The sequence below is a fragment of the Thermobia domestica genome, chromosome 7 (genome assembly GCF_964235325.1).
Source record: "Thermobia domestica chromosome 7, izTheDome1.hap1.1, whole genome shotgun sequence".
Classification (NCBI taxonomy): domain Eukaryota; kingdom Metazoa; phylum Arthropoda; class Insecta; order Zygentoma; family Lepismatidae; genus Thermobia; species Thermobia domestica.
The window spans coordinates 207,497,370-207,517,440 of NC_137460.1; the positions used below are offsets into that span (position 1 = coordinate 207,497,370).

Sequence of the window (20,071 nt, forward strand, 5' to 3'; positions counted from 1 at the left end):
CCTTGGTCTATCTCATCCTGGGCAGCGTCTATGTGGTCATACACACTAGGTTCAATGAATTTCTCCTCATAGATTTCTCTAAAATAACCTTCAGTATTCTCCTTGGGTACCGGACATCTTGGGGAGTTGTCATCCAGAATCAGCCTAATTGCCCTACGCCTGTTTCTTTTATATAATTGTTGAATGAATTTAGGGTCATCTTTATCTTGGTCTTCCACTCTGCCCCTTACTTCACCACCCTTCCTTGGTTTCAGTTTTAGCAGCTCAGATGCTCTTACTGTTAATTCGTTCAATGTCTGGGAGAATTCATCCCATCTTTCTTCTGACTCTTGAGCTCCTAATATTATTTTTAGTTTCGGGTGGAACTCTTTGTGGAGGCCGCTTTCATCGTTTTGGTCTATTAAAGGTTGTTTATTATTGTTGAGTGGATCACCCTCATGGTCACTAGTAGTAGCAATATCGTCCTCACCTTCTATTATCTCGATATTTGTTATTTCGCTTTGAGATACCTCATTCCCCTCATCATCATCTTCATCTCCTCTCGCTTCGTCTGATAGGTCATCTGTCCCTTCCATCTCCCGGTACTCACTTATATTTTCAATATCCATAATTTTACTCTCATTATGTGCATTTATTGTATTTTCCTCTTGGGATTCTAAGGTCTGGATTTCGTTATAGATTCTTTCCTGATCAACCATCTGATTAATATCTCTGTCCTCTCTATTTCCTACTAGGCGGATTTCTATTCCATCATTTCTTTTATCCCTCCACTCATTTGGGGTGGCCCAATTATGGACCAACGCAGTTGTTACTATTTCGTTCCCATTTTGCAGTGGGGAGTGGTCTATTATTTCTCCCTCTTCCATTTCTGCACATTTCATCGTTTCATGTAAACTCCTTTCAATTTCGTGCCTGCTCAGTGCAAGGAGTGAGTCTATTTGGGACTCATCCTCCTGCTCTTCCGCTAATATTTTGTCTACGAGAGATTCAAACAGTTCATCCGTCGTCTCATTTTCCTGGTGGTATACAGATTCGACCCTTATGTCCATTTCCTCACATTTTTCGTTCTGCCTATTTTCATCCTCCCGACACATTTCGTTTTCATCATCAGCGAATTCACATTGCTCGTTATTCTCATTTTCATTTTGCGTTACCGTATCAGCCTGTGTCCTATCAATTGTAACAATTTTATCCCCTCTCCTCCTTTTCCTGGTTTCGGGTTCAGGTATAGTGACATTCTCTTGTCTATTTCGTACATCCCTTGCTTTATGCCAATTGTAATGATTTCGCAGGGCTCTCGTACCTGGGAAAGTTTCCCCACATTGTTCACATTTAAACGCGAATACTTCAGGTTGATCATCTTCCGGGTAATCCTCTGCAGGTGCCTCGCAGGTATGCCCTGACGGTCTCCTCCCCAATTCAGTATTACATCTACCACATATGTTAGTGGTGTTAGTAATCTTAATGTTATGATCCCGTAGTAGATGCCGCTCCACTGAGGCTCTCGCAGACGTCCAAGTTTTAGACTTGAACGCCGCTCTACAACCTCTTTCAGTGCAATTAAAGTGGTCGGGGGGCGGAAATCTTACTATGAGCGTGCTATCGCTCCTTTCTAGGGGAGGGATACGCCTTCTATTTCTTTCCATAATGTATATCAGACATCAATTCGCACAGGGGAGTTGTTTACTGTGATAGGTATTCAGTCTAGCTATCATTTTCTCTCAACCTAGGCTGTTAGGAGTCATAAATTATGTATATATCAGTTTCCTAAATCTAAACAGGCTTGGGATACGCCTTCTCAATGATTGTGTGTATAACGTCCGTCTATCGATTACTTTCACGGTCAGGTTCACTAGTCAGCTGGCGAAGCACACCTAAAGTTCAGTATGGGGGTGTCATCAATTTCTCCTGCGTAAGCAGTAGCTGATTACCTCAGCCCACCTGCAATACGCCAGGATCTAGGGGCCTCCAAGACCTATCAAGACCGACACCGACCAAGGAGTGTGCATATCTCAACTGCAATACCCAACTATCAATTACTCTCCCAATCAATCAATTTACAAGTCGCAACTAGAGTCCACTACGGGATGCCATTAATTTTCCGCGCAAGCAGTAGCTGATTACCTCAAAGGGTTGCGAGCCCTCGATCTATTTATCTATCTGCGTTCACTAGAAATAAAGGGGTTCATCGGTTTATCTCGCCCAAGCAGTAGCAGCTCGAAAGCGCCCACCTGCAATGGGGGAGAAACTAGGGGGATCCCTGACACCTATCACGACCGACACCGACCACCCCCCCGGCCAATTTAAACACGTGTGGCTCGGACCTGTAGCCGATGTCGGCGCTTGAAGAGCACCATCCACACTCATAGACCCCCCAGATGAATAAGTCTCACTATGTGAGAATATTTGCCAAAAGACCAAGATCAAAATGTTTAGAGATGATTAAGCTGATAAGAACAGATACTACACTTTGATCTTAGCCAAAAGGCCGAGAAGCGATGACGAGAGCACGCGGTTTTCCGGTTTATATTATCAATGTTTCAACAGCTGGGGTGAGAGTTAGTGGTGTTAGACACCTTTCATTCAATCCAAAATAGATATGGCCCAAATAAATGTAAATCTTAGACGCTGCTATTTGGTTCCAATAAGTGCTTTCATTTTCATGCTTGTGTAATTTGCGGTTCTATCTCGATTTGAAATTGCACTACTAGCATGTATTTAACAAGTCCCTATACATACATAGCTGCTACGCAACCCATCCGCCATGTTGGTGCCATTCACAACATCCAGTATATATTGCATGAAAATCGGAAAATTACATTTATTAAAGCTATCTCAATGTTTCATCAGCTTTTCATGGATTATTTACCAATCATTCCATTGTTAAATGTTATTGTTTTCGTATTGTAAACAGCCAGAAAATTGTTGCATAGCAATAGTGCGCTCACAGATAGAACAGTTTCGGTTTGCGTTACACAGTTGGAAATAGGCATCAAATATCTTCAAGAAAGCACAACCAACTACATATACGTACATTTCGAAACATAAATAGCTGTAAACTATACCATAATCATTTTATTCCTCTCAGTTGTGCCCATGTTCAAGACGTAAAACAAGAAGAAATGCCAACAGATGGCAGTAGATTGCTCACCGATGGTAGTAACCGAGTGCAGGCAGGTAATTTCTCGTCATAATATAAAAATGCTTCTATTTTCTGTGTTTTCTATTTCCTAGTGACTTTTCTGCCTACATTAAAAAGAGTACTAGTGCAGAAAACACATCTATGTTTGTGGTAAAATTGTAACCTCTTACTGTCGATTCGGTGAGGCAGTTTGATTGGGCAAATGACTTGGATTTCATGAGCATACTTACCTGGCGTAGGGGCTACCGTGATCAGCAAGGCGGTTCCCCCGGGGTGAGATCCTTCCATTGCACTTCGGTTGGGTTGACCCCCGCGAATACCCCAAACGTGGGTATCTCGGGCGCGTAATTTTTGTTAGTCGGGACTGCGTTCGCGCTGTCCCGGAATAAAACAATTCAAACGTAGACACTAGTTGGCAAGCTCAGTGGTAGAGTGCCCACTACTATGGTTTCGGTTTGTAGTTGTGGGTGTTACTCAGACTTTCATAATCATCCGTCTTGTGTAGCCTTTAAACTGTGCCGTGCGTGTAAAACTGAAACATTTACCACTCTGACTTGTTACAGATAAATATCCTGATTCATACGAAAACTACAGAACGTGATATATCCAAGCAGTCCATCTATCCAAGTACTAACACTGCTTCACTTTGGTGATCGAACGAGGACTACTATTCTCAACGTAGCATGGCCCTTCGCTACATGTTACTTCATTTTCTTCCAAATGTGGCAGGCTCAGTGCTAAAGCGCTTACTTCGATACCCACACAAGTAAATTTGTGGTCAACAATATCGTGTCCGTGGGATTTCACACACATTCTCATTCCACCAAATTTTTCATCATCATCATTCACTTGACTTACCCCTTACTTTTAGCCTGAAGTTCAAGAAGGAAAGAAAGAAAAAAAAAGTGGGACGTTAAACTGGATGATTTCATTTTCTTCCTATTCTCTCTGCAATAGAATCAAGATTCATTCCATCGTATCACCAGTATTCATTAAAAAATAAAATAAGAAATTAAAGAAACAAATACATTAAAAAAAAAAGTGATAAAAGCAGTTTAAAAGAGAGAAACTAATAGGATTTTAAACAAAATAGAACATTATTTATTGGCATAGAAATACATAAATGGAAAGCTATATAAATCGAGAAATTAGAAATTCGATAAATTAATAAAATAAATATTTATAACTTTCATACACAACAAATTGAACATGAGAAAATGACAAACACAAGATGGATATAGACTGAATATTGTAAAATAGAAAATGAAGAAAACAGTTTCTATTCTTTAATCAAAAAAAAAAAACTCTATTTAATTATAAATATTGACTGATGTGACTTCCTTCAAGAACCACCACTAAAACATGTTCGATTTCGACGTGTTAAATATTTCAAAAACTATCGTCATTGTGAGCAAGAATTTCCACATGAGTCAAGTGTGCGGGAAAATTGTCCCAAGATTTTTTTTTTTTTTGAACTCTCGCTAAGTGAAAATTTGTCAAAACGTTTTGGGATTGTGTAAAAATGATGCTTTGGGTAATATTATCATGGGTGATGAGACAATACGACACCAAAACAAAGAGGCAATTGGCACACGTCGACGTCGCAAAACACCATGCTCATTGTATTTTCTGACATTAGGCGGATCGTTCACCATGAGTTTGTGTCTCAGGAAACAAGTCTAAATTTCACGTACAAGTCCTCAACAGACTGAGAGAGAGCAAGGATTCAGTGCGTGGTGATATCAGCGGTGATTGGATACTGTATCATGACAACGCGCCAGCCCACACTGTCCTGGGCGTGACCAATTACCTGGTCAAATCTAACGTGGCAATTCTGCCATCCTACAGTCCGGACTTGGCTCCCTCAGGCTTCTTTTTGTTTCCCCGTTCGAAATTCTGCCTGAAAGGACATCGTTACAGAACAATTGACGTGGTGAAAGCAGCTTTTGAAATGGCTTTAAACGCATTGCCAGCACAGACCTTCCAGGATGCCTTTGCAGATTGGAAATCATGCTGCCAAAGATGGATCGATGCAATAGTTTGAATAATGCTAATCCACATTATGTAAATAAATGGTGACATTACTTTCCGGACAGACCTTGACCATGTTGCAGAAAGAATGTCACTTGAATGACAGAAATGAGGCTTCATGTAGGTAACAAGTAGAACTCGAACCCATGACCCACCAAGATGAGAGAGAAGAACTATGGTTCAATTTGATTTAGGTGTGCCGATCCCAACTATACTGCAATGCTGGGCCGACACGTGGTGAGGGTGTGGCAAGCCACAACCACCTCACCTCAGTCCAAAAATCAGTTTAATATTCTGGACCCACAATGTGGGTCGTATCAGATATTAAGCTGATAAGAACAGATACTACACTTTGATCTTAGCCAAAAGGCCGAGAAGCGATGACGAGAGCACGCGGTTTTCCGGTTTATATTATCAATGTTTCAACAGCTGGGGTGAGAGTTAGTGGTGTTAGACACCTTTCATTCAATCCAAAATAGATATGGCCCAAATAAATGTAAATCTTAGACGCTGCTATTTGGTTCCAATAAGTGCTTTCATTTTCATGCTTGTCTAATTTGCGGTTCTATCTCGATTTGAAATTGCACTACTAGCATGTATTTAACAAGTCCCTATACATACATAGCTGCTACGCAACCCATCCGCCATGTTGGTGCCATTCACAACATCCAGTATATATTGCATGAAAATCGGAAAATTACATTTATTAAAGCTATCTCAATGTTTCATCAGCTTTTCATGGATTATTTACCAATCATTCCATTGTTAAATGTTATTGTTTTCGTATTGTAAACAGCCAGAAAATTGTTGCATAGCAATAGTGCGCTCACAGATAGAACAGTTTCGGTTTGCGTTACACAGTTGGAAATAGGCATCAAATATCTTCAAGAAAGCACAACCAACTACATATACGTACATTTCGAAACATAAATAGCTGTAAACTATACCATAATCATTTTATTCCTCTCAGTTGTGCCCATGTTCAAGACGTAAAACAAGAAGAAATGCCAACAGATGGCAGTAGATTGCTCACCGATGGTAGTAACCGAGTGCAGGCAGGTAATTTCTCGTCATAATATAAAAATGCTTCTATTTTCTGTGTTTTCTATTTCCTAGTGACTTTTCTGCCTACATTAAAAAGAGTACTAGTGCAGAAAACACATCTATGTTTGTGGTAAAATTGTAACCTCTCACTGTCGATTCGGTGAGGCAGTTTGATTGGGCAAATGACTTGGATTTCATGAGCATACTTACCTGGCGTAGGGGCTACCGTGATCAGCAAGGCGGTTCCCCCGGGGTGAGATCCTTCCATTGCACTTCGGTTGGGTTGACCCCCGCGAATACCCCAAACGTGGGTATCTCGGGCGCGTAATTTTTGTTAGTCGGGACTGCGTTCGCGCTGTCCCGGAATAAAACAATTCAAACGTAGACACTAGTTGGCAAGCTCAGTGGTAGAGTGCCCACTACTATGGTTTCGGTTTGTAGTTGTGGGTGTTACTCAGACTTTCATAATCATCCGTCTTGTGTAGCCTTTAAACTGTGCCGTGCGTGTAAAACTGAAACATTTACCACTCTGACTTGTTACAGATAAATATCCTGATTCATACGAAAACTACAGAACGTGATATATCCAAGCAGTCCATCTATCCAAGTACTAACACTGCTTCACTTTGGTGATCGAACGAGGACTACTATTCTCAACGTAGCATGGCCCTTCGCTACATGTTACTTCATTTTCTTCCAAATGTGGCAGGCTCAGTGCTAAAGCGCTTACTTCGATACCCACACAAGTAAATTTGTGGTCAACAATATCGTGTCCGTGGGATTTCACACACATTCTCATTCCACCAAATTTTTCATCATCATCATTCACTTGACTTACCCCTTACTTTTAGCCTGAAGTTCAAGAAAGAAAGAAAAAAAAAAGTGGGACGTTAAACTGGATGATTTCATTTTCTTCCTATTCTCTCTGCAATAGAATCAAGATTCATTCCATCGTATCACCAGTATTCATTAAAAAATAAAATAAGAAATTAAAGAAACAAATACATTAAAAAAAGTGATAAAAGTAGTTTAAAAGAGAGAAACTAATAGGATTTTAAACAAAATAGAACATTATTTATTGGCATAGAAATACATAAATGGAAAGCTATATAAATCGAGAAATTAGAAATTCGATAAATTAATAAAATAAATATTTATAACTTTCATACACAACAAATTGAACATGAGAAAATGACAAACACAAGATGGATATAGACTGAATATTGTAAAATAGAAAATGAAGAAAACAGTTTCTATTCTTTAATCAAAAAAAAAAAAACACTCTTTAATTATAAATATTGACTGATGTGACTTCCTTCAAGAACCACCACTAAAACATGTTCGATTTCGACGTGTTAAATATTTCAAAAACTATCGTCATTGTGAGCAAGAATTTCCACATGAGTCAAGTGTGCGGGAAAATTGTCCCAAGAATTTTTTTTTTTTTTTTTTGAACTCTCGCTAAGTGAAAATTTGTCAAAACGTTTTGGGATTGTGTAAAAATGATGCTTTGGGTAATATTATCATGGCTGATGAGACATGGATATTCCAATACGACACTAAAACAAAGAGGCAATTGGCACACGTCGACGTCGCAAAACACCATGCTCATTGTATTTTCTGACATTAGGCGGATCGTTCACCATGAGTTTGTGTCTCAGGAAACAAGTCTAAATTTCACGTACAAGTCCTCAACAGACTGAGAGAGAGCAAGGATTCAGTGCGTGGTGATATCAGCGGTGATTGGATACTGTATCATGACAACGCGCCAGCCCACACTGTCCTGGGCGTGACCAATTACCTGGTCAAATCTAACGTGGCAATTCTGCCATCCTACAGTCCGGACTTGGCTCCCTCAGGCTTCTTTTTGTTTCCCCGTTTGAAATTCTGCCTGAAAGGACATCGTTACAGAACAATTGACGTGGTGAAAGCAGCTTTTGAAATGGCTTTAAACGCATTGCCAGCACAGACCTTCCAGGATGCCTTTGCAGATTGGAAATCACGCTGCCAAAGATGGATCGACGCAAGAGGACAATAGTTTGAATAATGCTAAATAAATGGTGACATTACTTTCCGGACAGACCTTGACCATGTTGCAGAAAGAATGTCACTTGAATGACAGAAATGAGGCTTCATGTAGGTAACAAGTAGAACTCGAACCCATGACCCACCAAGATGAGAGAGAAGAACTATGGTTCAATTTGATTTAGGTGTGCCGATCCCAACTATACTGCAATGCTGGGCCGACACGTGGTGAGGGTGTGGCAAGCCACAACCACCTCACCTCAGTCCAAAAATCAGTTTAATATTCTGGACCCACAATGTGGGTCGTATCAGATATTAAGCTGATAAGAACAGATACTACACTTTGATCTTAGCCAAAAGGCCGAGAAGCGATGACGAGAGCACGCGGTTTTCCGGTTTATATTATCAATGTTTCAACAGCTGGGGTGAGAGTTAGTGGTGTTAGACACCTTTCATTCAATCCAAAATAGATATGGCCCAAATAAATGTAAATCTTAGACGCTGCTATTTGGTTCCAATAAGTGCTTTCATTTTCATGCTTGTCTAATTTGCGGTTCTATCTCGATTTGAAATTGCACTACTAGCATGTATTTAACAAGTCCCTATACATACATAGCTGCTACGCAACCCATCCGCCATGTTGGTGCCATTCACAACATCCAGTATATATTGCATGAAAATCGGAAAATTACATTTATTAAAGCTATCTCAATGTTTCATCAGCTTTTCATGGATTATTTACCAATCATTCCATTGTTAAATGTTATTGTTTTCGTATTGTAAACAGCCAGAAAATTGTTGCATAGCAATAGTGCGCTCACAGATAGAACAGTTTCGGTTTGCGTTACACAGTTGGAAATAGGCATCAAATATCTTCAAGAAAGCACAACCAACTACATATACGTACATTTCGAAACATAAATAGCTGTAAACTATACCATAATCATTTTATTCCTCTCAGTTGTGCCCATGTTCAAGACGTAAAACAAGAAGAAATGCCAACAGATGGCAGTAGATTGCTCACCGATGGTAGTAACCGAGTGCAGGCAGGTAATTTCTCGTCATAATATAAAAATGCTTCTATTTTCTGTGTTTTCTATTTCCTAGTGACTTTTCTGCCTACATTAAAAAGAGTACTAGTGCAGAAAACACATCTATGTTTGTGGTAAAATTGTAACCTCTCACTGTCGATTCGGTGAGGCAGTTTGATTGGGCAAATGACTTGGATTTCATGAGCATACTTACCTGGCGTAGGGGCTACCGTGATCAGCAAGGCGGTTCCCCCGGGGTGAGATCCTTCCATTGCACTTCGGTTGGGTTGACCCCCGCGAATACCCCAAACGTGGGTATCTCGGGCGCGTAATTTTTGTTAGTCGGGACTGCGTTCGCGCTGTCCCGGAATAAAACAATTCAAACGTAGACACTAGTTGGCAAGCTCAGTGGTAGAGTGCCCACTACTATGGTTTCGGTTTGTAGTTGTGGGTGTTACTCAGACTTTCATAATCATCCGTCTTGTGTAGCCTTTAAACTGTGCCGTGCGTGTAAAACTGAAACATTTACCACTCTGACTTGTTACAGATAAATATCCTGATTCATACGAAAACTACAGAACGTGATATATCCAAGCAGTCCATCTATCCAAGTACTAACACTGCTTCACTTTGGTGATCGAACGAGGACTACTATTCTCAACGTAGCATGGCCCTTCGCTACATGTTACTTCATTTTCTTCCAAATGTGGCAGGCTCAGTGCTAAAGCGCTTACTTCGATACCCACACAAGTAAATTTGTGGTCAACAATATCGTGTCCGTGGGATTTCACACACATTCTCATTCCACCAAATTTTTCATCATCATCATTCACTTGACTTACCCCTTACTTTTAGCCTGAAGTTCAAGAAAGAAAGAAAAAAAAAAGTGGGACGTTAAACTGGATGATTTCATTTTCTTCCTATTCTCTCTGCAATAGAATCAAGATTCATTCCATCGTATCACCAGTATTCATTAAAAAATAAAATAAGAAATTAAAGAAACAAATACATTAAAAAAAGTGATAAAAGTAGTTTAAAAGAGAGAAACTAATAGGATTTTAAACAAAATAGAACATTATTTATTGGCATAGAAATACATAAATGGAAAGCTATATAAATCGAGAAATTAGAAATTCGATAAATTAATAAAATAAATATTTATAACTTTCATACACAACAAATTGAACATGAGAAAATGACAAACACAAGATGGATATAGACTGAATATTGTAAAATAGAAAATGAAGAAAACAGTTTCTATTCTTTAATCAAAAAAAAAAAAACACTCTTTAATTATAAATATTGACTGATGTGACTTCCTTCAAGAACCACCACTAAAACATGTTCGATTTCGACGTGTTAAATATTTCAAAAACTATCGTCATTGTGAGCAAGAATTTCCACATGAGTCAAGTGTGCGGGAAAATTGTCCCAAGAATTTTTTTTTTTTTTTTTTGAACTCTCGCTAAGTGAAAATTTGTCAAAACGTTTTGGGATTGTGTAAAAATGATGCTTTGGGTAATATTATCATGGCTGATGAGACATGGATATTCCAATACGACACTAAAACAAAGAGGCAATTGGCACACGTCGACGTCGCAAAACACCATGCTCATTGTATTTTCTGACATTAGGCGGATCGTTCACCATGAGTTTGTGTCTCAGGAAACAAGTCTAAATTTCACGTACAAGTCCTCAACAGACTGAGAGAGAGCAAGGATTCAGTGCGTGGTGATATCAGCGGTGATTGGATACTGTATCATGACAACGCGCCAGCCCACACTGTCCTGGGCGTGACCAATTACCTGGTCAAATCTAACGTGGCAATTCTGCCATCCTACAGTCCGGACTTGGCTCCCTCAGGCTTCTTTTTGTTTCCCCGTTTGAAATTCTGCCTGAAAGGACATCGTTACAGAACAATTGACGTGGTGAAAGCAGCTTTTGAAATGGCTTTAAACGCATTGCCAGCACAGACCTTCCAGGATGCCTTTGCAGATTGGAAATCACGCTGCCAAAGATGGATCGACGCAAGAGGACAATAGTTTGAATAATGCTAAATAAATGGTGACATTACTTTCCGGACAGACCTTGACCATGTTGCAGAAAGAATGTCACTTGAATGACAGAAATGAGGCTTCATGTAGGTAACAAGTAGAACTCGAACCCATGACCCACCAAGATGAGAGAGAAGAACTATGGTTCAATTTGATTTAGGTGTGCCGATCCCAACTATACTGCAATGCTGGGCCGACACGTGGTGAGGGTGTGGCAAGCCACAACCACCTCACCTCAGTCCAAAAATCAGTTTAATATTCTGGACCCACAATGTGGGTCGTATCAGATATTAAGCTGATAAGAACAGATACTACACTTTGATCTTAGCCAAAAGGCCGAGAAGCGATGACGAGAGCACGCGGTTTTCCGGTTTATATTATCAATGTTTCAACAGCTGGGGTGAGAGTTAGTGGTGTTAGACACCTTTCATTCAATCCAAAATAGATATGGCCCAAATAAATGTAAATCTTAGACGCTGCTATTTGGTTCCAATAAGTGCTTTCATTTTCATGCTTGTCTAATTTGCGGTTCTATCTCGATTTGAAATTGCACTACTAGCATGTATTTAACAAGTCCCTATACATACATAGCTGCTACGCAACCCATCCGCCATGTTGGTGCCATTCACAACATCCAGTATATATTGCATGAAAATCGGAAAATTACATTTATTAAAGCTATCTCAATGTTTCATCAGCTTTTCATGGATTATTTACCAATCATTCCATTGTTAAATGTTATTGTTTTCGTATTGTAAACAGCCAGAAAATTGTTGCATAGCAATAGTGCGCTCACAGATAGAACAGTTTCGGTTTGCGTTACACAGTTGGAAATAGGCATCAAATATCTTCAAGAAAGCACAACCAACTACATATACGTACATTTCGAAACATAAATAGCTGTAAACTATACCATAATCATTTTATTCCTCTCAGTTGTGCCCATGTTCAAGACGTAAAACAAGAAGAAATGCCAACAGATGGCAGTAGATTGCTCACCGATGGTAGTAACCGAGTGCAGGCAGGTAATTTCTCGTCATAATATAAAAATGCTTCTATTTTCTGTGTTTTCTATTTCCTAGTGACTTTTCTGCCTACATTAAAAAGAGTACTAGTGCAGAAAACACATCTATGTTTGTGGTAAAATTGTAACCTCTCACTGTCGATTCGGTGAGGCAGTTTGATTGGGCAAATGACTTGGATTTCATGAGCATACTTACCTGGCGTAGGGGCTACCGTGATCAGCAAGGCGGTTCCCCCGGGGTGAGATCCTTCCATTGCACTTCGGTTGGGTTGACCCCCGCGAATACCCCAAACGTGGGTATCTCGGGCGCGTAATTTTTGTTAGTCGGGACTGCGTTCGCGCTGTCCCGGAATAAAACAATTCAAACGTAGACACTAGTTGGCAAGCTCAGTGGTAGAGTGCCCACTACTATGGTTTCGGTTTGTAGTTGTGGGTGTTACTCAGACTTTCATAATCATCCGTCTTGTGTAGCCTTTAAACTGTGCCGTGCGTGTAAAACTGAAACATTTACCACTCTGACTTGTTACAGATAAATATCCTGATTCATACGAAAACTACAGAACGTGATATATCCAAGCAGTCCATCTATCCAAGTACTAACACTGCTTCACTTTGGTGATCGAACGAGGACTACTATTCTCAACGTAGCATGGCCCTTCGCTACATGTTACTTCATTTTCTTCCAAATGTGGCAGGCTCAGTGCTAAAGCGCTTACTTCGATACCCACACAAGTAAATTTGTGGTCAACAATATCGTGTCCGTGGGATTTCACACACATTCTCATTCCACCAAATTTTTCATCATCATCATTCACTTGACTTACCCCTTACTTTTAGCCTGAAGTTCAAGAAAGAAAGAAAAAAAAAAGTGGGACGTTAAACTGGATGATTTCATTTTCTTCCTATTCTCTCTGCAATAGAATCAAGATTCATTCCATCGTATCACCAGTATTCATTAAAAAATAAAATAAGAAATTAAAGAAACAAATACATTAAAAAAAGTGATAAAAGTAGTTTAAAAGAGAGAAACTAATAGGATTTTAAACAAAATAGAACATTATTTATTGGCATAGAAATACATAAATGGAAAGCTATATAAATCGAGAAATTAGAAATTCGATAAATTAATAAAATAAATATTTATAACTTTCATACACAACAAATTGAACATGAGAAAATGACAAACACAAGATGGATATAGACTGAATATTGTAAAATAGAAAATGAAGAAAACAGTTTCTATTCTTTAATCAAAAAAAAAAAAACACTCTTTAATTATAAATATTGACTGATGTGACTTCCTTCAAGAACCACCACTAAAACATGTTCGATTTCGACGTGTTAAATATTTCAAAAACTATCGTCATTGTGAGCAAGAATTTCCACATGAGTCAAGTGTGCGGGAAAATTGTCCCAAGAATTTTTTTTTTTTTTTTTTGAACTCTCGCTAAGTGAAAATTTGTCAAAACGTTTTGGGATTGTGTAAAAATGATGCTTTGGGTAATATTATCATGGCTGATGAGACATGGATATTCCAATACGACACTAAAACAAAGAGGCAATTGGCACACGTCGACGTCGCAAAACACCATGCTCATTGTATTTTCTGACATTAGGCGGATCGTTCACCATGAGTTTGTGTCTCAGGAAACAAGTCTAAATTTCACGTACAAGTCCTCAACAGACTGAGAGAGAGCAAGGATTCAGTGCGTGGTGATATCAGCGGTGATTGGATACTGTATCATGACAACGCGCCAGCCCACACTGTCCTGGGCGTGACCAATTACCTGGTCAAATCTAACGTGGCAATTCTGCCATCCTACAGTCCGGACTTGGCTCCCTCAGGCTTCTTTTTGTTTCCCCGTTTGAAATTCTGCCTGAAAGGACATCGTTACAGAACAATTGACGTGGTGAAAGCAGCTTTTGAAATGGCTTTAAACGCATTGCCAGCACAGACCTTCCAGGATGCCTTTGCAGATTGGAAATCACGCTGCCAAAGATGGATCGACGCAAGAGGACAATAGTTTGAATAATGCTAAATAAATGGTGACATTACTTTCCGGACAGACCTTGACCATGTTGCAGAAAGAATGTCACTTGAATGACAGAAATGAGGCTTCATGTAGGTAACAAGTAGAACTCGAACCCATGACCCACCAAGATGAGAGAGAAGAACTATGGTTCAATTTGATTTAGGTGTGCCGATCCCAACTATACTGCAATGCTGGGCCGACACGTGGTGAGGGTGTGGCAAGCCACAACCACCTCACCTCAGTCCAAAAATCAGTTTAATATTCTGGACCCACAATGTGGGTCGTATCAGATATTAAGCTGATAAGAACAGATACTACACTTTGATCTTAGCCAAAAGGCCGAGAAGCGATGACGAGAGCACGCGGTTTTCCGGTTTATATTATCAATGTTTCAACAGCTGGGGTGAGAGTTAGTGGTGTTAGACACCTTTCATTCAATCCAAAATAGATATGGCCCAAATAAATGTAAATCTTAGACGCTGCTATTTGGTTCCAATAAGTGCTTTCATTTTCATGCTTGTGTAATTTGCGGTTCTATCTCGATTTGAAATTGCACTACTAGCATGTATTTAACAAGTCCCTATACATACATAGCTGCTACGCAACCCATCCGCCATGTTGGTGCCATTCACAACATCCAGTATATATTGCATGAAAATCGGAAAATTACATTTATTAAAGCTATCTCAATGTTTCATCAGCTTTTCATGGATTATTTACCAATCATTCCATTGTTAAATGTTATTGTTTTCGTATTGTAAACAGCCAGAAAATTGTTGCATAGCAATAGTGCGCTCACAGATAGAACAGTTTCGGTTTGCGTTACACAGTTGGAAATAGGCATCAAATATCTTCAAGAAAGCACAACCAACTACATATACGTACATTTCGAAACATAAATAGCTGTAAACTATACCATAATCATTTTATTCCTCTCAGTTGTGCCCATGTTCAAGACGTAAAACAAGAAGAAATGCCAACAGATGGCAGTAGATTGCTCACCGATGGTAGTAACCGAGTGCAGGCAGGTAATTTCTCGTCATAATATAAAAATGCTTCTATTTTCTGTGTTTTCTATTTCCTAGTGACTTTTCTGCCTACATTAAAAAGAGTACTAGTGCAGAAAACACATCTATGTTTGTGGTAAAATTGTAACCTCTTACTGTCGATTCGGTGAGGCAGTTTGATTGGGCAAATGACTTGGATTTCATGAGCATACTTACCTGGCGTAGGGGCTACCGTGATCAGCAAGGCGGTTCCCCCGGGGTGAGATCCTTCCATTGCACTTCGGTTGGGTTGACCCCCGCGAATACCCCAAACGTGGGTATCTCGGGCGCGTAATTTTTGTTAGTCGGGACTGCGTTCGCGCTGTCCCGGAATAAAACAATTCAAACGTAGACACTAGTTGGCAAGCTCAGTGGTAGAGTGCCCACTACTATGGTTTCGGTTTGTAGTTGTGGGTGTTACTCAGACTTTCATAATCATCCGTCTTGTGTAGCCTTTAAACTGTGCCGTGCGTGTAAAACTGAAACATTTACCACTCTGACTTGTTACAGATAAATATCCTGATTCATACGAAAACTACAGAACGTGATATATCCAAGCAGTCCATCTATCCAAGTACTAACACTGCTTCACTTTGGTGATCGAACGAGGACTACTATTCTCAACGTAGCATGGCCCTTCGCTACATGTTACTTCATTTTCTTCCAAATGTGGCAGGCTCAGTGCTAAAGCGCTTACTTCGATACCCACACAAGTAAATTTGTGGTCAACAATATCGTGTCCGTGGGATTTCACACACATTCTCATTCCACCAAATTTTTCATCATCATCATTCACTTGACTTACCCCTTACTTTTAGCCTGAAGTTCAAGAAGGAAAGAAAGAAAAAAAAAGTGGGACGTTAAACTGGATGATTTCATTTTCTTCCTATTCTCTCTGCAATAGAATCAAGATTCATTCCATCGTATCACCAGTATTCATTAAAAAATAAAATAAGAAATTAAAGAAACAAATACATTAAAAAAAAAGTGATAAAAGCAGTTTAAAAGAGAGAAACTAATAGGATTTTAAACAAAATAGAACATTATTTATTGGCATAGAAATACATAAATGGAAAGCTATATAAATCGAGAAATTAGAAATTCGATAAATTAATAAAATAAATATTTATAACTTTCATACACAACAAATTGAACATGAGAAAATGACAAACACAAGATGGATATAGACTGAATATTGTAAAATAGAAAATGAAGAAAACAGTTTCTATTCTTTAATCAAAAAAAAAAAACTCTATTTAATTATAAATATTGACTGATGTGACTTCCTTCAAGAACCACCACTAAAACATGTTCGATTTCGACGTGTTAAATATTTCAAAAACTATCGTCATTGTGAGCAAGAATTTCCACATGAGTCAAGTGTGCGGGAAAATTGTCCCAAGATTTTTTTTTTTTTTTGAACTCTCGCTAAGTGAAAATTTGTCAAAACGTTTTGGGATTGTGTAAAAATGATGCTTTGGGTAATATTATCATGGGTGATGAGACAATACGACACCAAAACAAAGAGGCAATTGGCACACGTCGACGTCGCAAAACACCATGCTCATTGTATTTTCTGACATTAGGCGGATCGTTCACCATGAGTTTGTGTCTCAGGAAACAAGTCTAAATTTCACGTACAAGTCCTCAACAGACTGAGAGAGAGCAAGGATTCAGTGCGTGGTGATATCAGCGGTGATTGGATACTGTATCATGACAACGCGCCAGCCCACACTGTCCTGGGCGTGACCAATTACCTGGTCAAATCTAACGTGGCAATTCTGCCATCCTACAGTCCGGACTTGGCTCCCTCAGGCTTCTTTTTGTTTCCCCGTTCGAAATTCTGCCTGAAAGGACATCGTTACAGAACAATTGACGTGGTGAAAGCAGCTTTTGAAATGGCTTTAAACGCATTGCCAGCACAGACCTTCCAGGATGCCTTTGCAGATTGGAAATCATGCTGCCAAAGATGGATCGATGCAATAGTTTGAATAATGCTAATCCACATTATGTAAATAAATGGTGACATTACTTTCCGGACAGACCTTGACCATGTTGCAGAAAGAATGTCACTTGAATGACAGAAATGAGGCTTCATGTAGGTAACAAGTAGAACTCGAACCCATGACCCACCAAGATGAGAAGAACTATGGTTCAATTTGATTTAGGTGTGCCGATCCCAACTGTACTGCAATGCTGGGCCGACACGTGGTGAGGGTGTGGCAAGCCACAACCACCTCACCTCAGTCCAAAAATCAGTTTAATATTCTGGACCCACAATGTGGGTCGTATCAGATATTAAGCTGATAAGAACAGATACTACACTTTGATCTTAGCCAAAAGGCCGAGAAGCGATGACGAGAGCACGCGGTTTTCCGGTTTATATTATCAATGTTTCAACAGCTGGGGTGAGAGTTAGTGGTGTTAGACACCTTTCATTCAATCCAAAATAGATATGGCCCAAATAAATGTAAATCTTAGACGCTGCTATTTGGTTCCAATAAGTGCTTTCATTTTCATGCTTGTGTAATTTGCGGTTCTATCTCGATTTGAAATTGCACTACTAGCATGTATTTAACAAGTCCCTATACATACATAGCTGCTACGCAACCCATCCGCCATGTTGGTGCCATTCACAACATCCAGTATATATTGCATGAAAATCGGAAAATTACATTTATTAAAGCTATCTCAATGTTTCATCAGCTTTTCATGGATTATTTACCAATCATTCCATTGTTAAATGTTATTGTTTTCGTATTGTAAACAGCCAGAAAATTGTTGCATAGCAATAGTGCGCTCACAGATAGAACAGTTTCGGTTTGCGTTACACAGTTGGAAATAGGCATCAAATATCTTCAAGAAAGCACAACCAACTACATATACGTACATTTCGAAACATAAATAGCTGTAAACTATACCATAATCATTTTATTCCTCTCAGTTGTGCCCATGTTCAAGACGTAAAACAAGAAGAAATGCCAACAGATGGCAGTAGATTGCTCACCGATGGTAGTAACCGAGTGCAGGCAGGTAATTTCTCGTCATAATATAAAAATGCTTCTATTTTCTGTGTTTTCTATTTCCTAGTGACTTTTCTGCCTACATTAAAAAGAGTACTAGTGCAGAAAACACATCTATGTTTGTGGTAAAATTGTAACCTCTTACTGTCGATTCGGTGAGGCAGTTTGATTGGGCAAATGACTTGGATTTCATGAGCATACTTACCTGGCGTAGGGGCTACCGTGATCAGCAAGGCGGTTCCCCCGGGGTGAGATCCTTCCATTGCACTTCGGTTGGGTTGACCCCCGCGAATACCCCAAACGTGGGTATCTCGGGCGCGTAATTTTTGTTAGTCGGGACTGCGTTCGCGCTGTCCCGGAATAAAACAATTCAAACGTAGACACTAGTTGGCAAGCTCAGTGGTAGAGTGCCCACTACTATGGTTTCGGTTTGTAGTTGTGGGTGTTACTCAGACTTTCATAATCATCCGTCTTGTGTAGCCTTTAAACTGTGCCGTGCGTGTAAAACTGAAACATTTACCACTCTGACTTGTTACAGATAAATATCCTGATTCATACGAAAACTACAGAACGTGATATATCCAAGCAGTCCATCTATCCAAGTACTAACACTGCTTCACTTTGGTGATCGAACGAGGACTACTATTCTCAACGTAGCATGGCCCTTCGCTACATGTTACTTCATTTTCTTCCAAATGTGGCAGGCTCAGTGCTAAAGCGCTTACTTCGATACCCACACAAGTAAATTTGTGGTCAACAATATCGTGTCCGTGGGATTTCACACACATTCTCATTCCACCAAATTTTTCATCATCATCATTCACTTGACTTACCCCTTACTTTTAGCCTGAAGTTCAAGAAGGAAAGAAAGAAAAAAAAAGTGGGACGTTAAACTGGATGATTTCATTTTCTTCCTATTCTCTCTGCAATAGAATCAAGATTCATTCCATCGTATCACCAGTATTCATTAAAAAATAAAATAAGAAATTAAAGAAACAAATACATTAAAAAAAAAGTGATAAAAGCAGTTTAAAAGAGAGAAACTAATAGGATTTTAAACAAAATAGAACATTATTTATTGGCATAGAAATACATAAATGGAAAGCTATATAAATCGAGAAATTAGAAATTCGATAAATTAATAAAATAAATATTTATAACTTTCATACACAACAAATTGAACATGAGAAAATGACAAACACAAGATGGATATAGACTGAATATTGTAAAATAGAAAATGAAGAAAACAGTTTCTATTCTTTAATCAAAAAAAAAAAACTCTATTTAATTATAAATATTGACTGATGTGACTTCCTTCAAGAACCACCACTAAAACATGTTCGATTTCGACGTGTTAAATATTTCAAAAACTATCGTCATTGTGAGCAAGAATTTCCACATGAGTCAAGTGTGCGGGAAAATTGTCCCAAGATTTTTTTTTTTTTTTGAACTCTCGCTAAGTGAAAATTTGTCAAAACGTTTTGGGATTGTGTAAAAATGATGCTTTGGGTAATATTATCATGGGTGATGAGACAATACGACACCAAAACAAAGAGGCAATTGGCACACGTCGACGTCGCAAAACACCATGCTCATTGTATTTTCTGACATTAGGCGG

General features: G+C 39.1%; 11 non-coding genes and 1 pseudogene across 11 annotated transcripts; 6 read left to right on the plus strand and 6 right to left on the minus strand.

The window, feature by feature from the left end:
• Positions 1–2,377: 2,377 nt before the first annotated feature.
• LOC145691188 (U2 spliceosomal RNA) lies at positions 2,378–2,500 on the minus strand (annotated as a pseudogene).
• An 864-nt stretch (positions 2,501–3,364) lies between these two features.
• On the plus strand, positions 3,365–3,526 carry LOC145691152 (U1 spliceosomal RNA). Its single transcript, XR_014132362.1, has one exon. It is a non-coding gene; the product is annotated as a U1 spliceosomal RNA (small nuclear RNA).
• Positions 3,527–5,362: 1,836 nt separating this feature from the next.
• Positions 5,363–5,555, minus strand: LOC145691178 (U2 spliceosomal RNA). Its single transcript, XR_014132387.1, has one exon. It is a non-coding gene; the product is annotated as a U2 spliceosomal RNA (small nuclear RNA).
• An 864-nt stretch (positions 5,556–6,419) lies between these two features.
• On the plus strand, positions 6,420–6,581 carry LOC145691153 (U1 spliceosomal RNA). Its single transcript, XR_014132363.1, has one exon. It is a non-coding gene; the product is annotated as a U1 spliceosomal RNA (small nuclear RNA).
• Positions 6,582–8,422: 1,841 nt separating this feature from the next.
• On the minus strand, positions 8,423–8,615 carry LOC145691179 (U2 spliceosomal RNA). Its single transcript, XR_014132388.1, has one exon. It is a non-coding gene; the product is annotated as a U2 spliceosomal RNA (small nuclear RNA).
• An 864-nt stretch (positions 8,616–9,479) lies between these two features.
• On the plus strand, positions 9,480–9,641 carry LOC145691154 (U1 spliceosomal RNA). The gene has a single exon (XR_014132364.1). It is a non-coding gene; the product is annotated as a U1 spliceosomal RNA (small nuclear RNA).
• Positions 9,642–11,482: 1,841 nt separating this feature from the next.
• Positions 11,483–11,675, minus strand: LOC145691180 (U2 spliceosomal RNA). Its single transcript, XR_014132389.1, has one exon. It is a non-coding gene; the product is annotated as a U2 spliceosomal RNA (small nuclear RNA).
• Positions 11,676–12,539: 864 nt separating this feature from the next.
• On the plus strand, positions 12,540–12,701 carry LOC145691155 (U1 spliceosomal RNA). The gene has a single exon (XR_014132365.1). It is a non-coding gene; the product is annotated as a U1 spliceosomal RNA (small nuclear RNA).
• A 1,841-nt stretch (positions 12,702–14,542) lies between these two features.
• On the minus strand, positions 14,543–14,735 carry LOC145691182 (U2 spliceosomal RNA). Its single transcript, XR_014132391.1, has one exon. It is a non-coding gene; the product is annotated as a U2 spliceosomal RNA (small nuclear RNA).
• Positions 14,736–15,599: 864 nt separating this feature from the next.
• Positions 15,600–15,761, plus strand: LOC145691156 (U1 spliceosomal RNA). The gene has a single exon (XR_014132366.1). It is a non-coding gene; the product is annotated as a U1 spliceosomal RNA (small nuclear RNA).
• A 1,832-nt stretch (positions 15,762–17,593) lies between these two features.
• Positions 17,594–17,786, minus strand: LOC145691170 (U2 spliceosomal RNA). The gene has a single exon (XR_014132380.1). It is a non-coding gene; the product is annotated as a U2 spliceosomal RNA (small nuclear RNA).
• An 864-nt stretch (positions 17,787–18,650) lies between these two features.
• LOC145691157 (U1 spliceosomal RNA) lies at positions 18,651–18,812 on the plus strand. Its single transcript, XR_014132367.1, has one exon. It is a non-coding gene; the product is annotated as a U1 spliceosomal RNA (small nuclear RNA).
• The last annotated feature ends 1,259 nt before the right edge of the window (positions 18,813–20,071 follow it).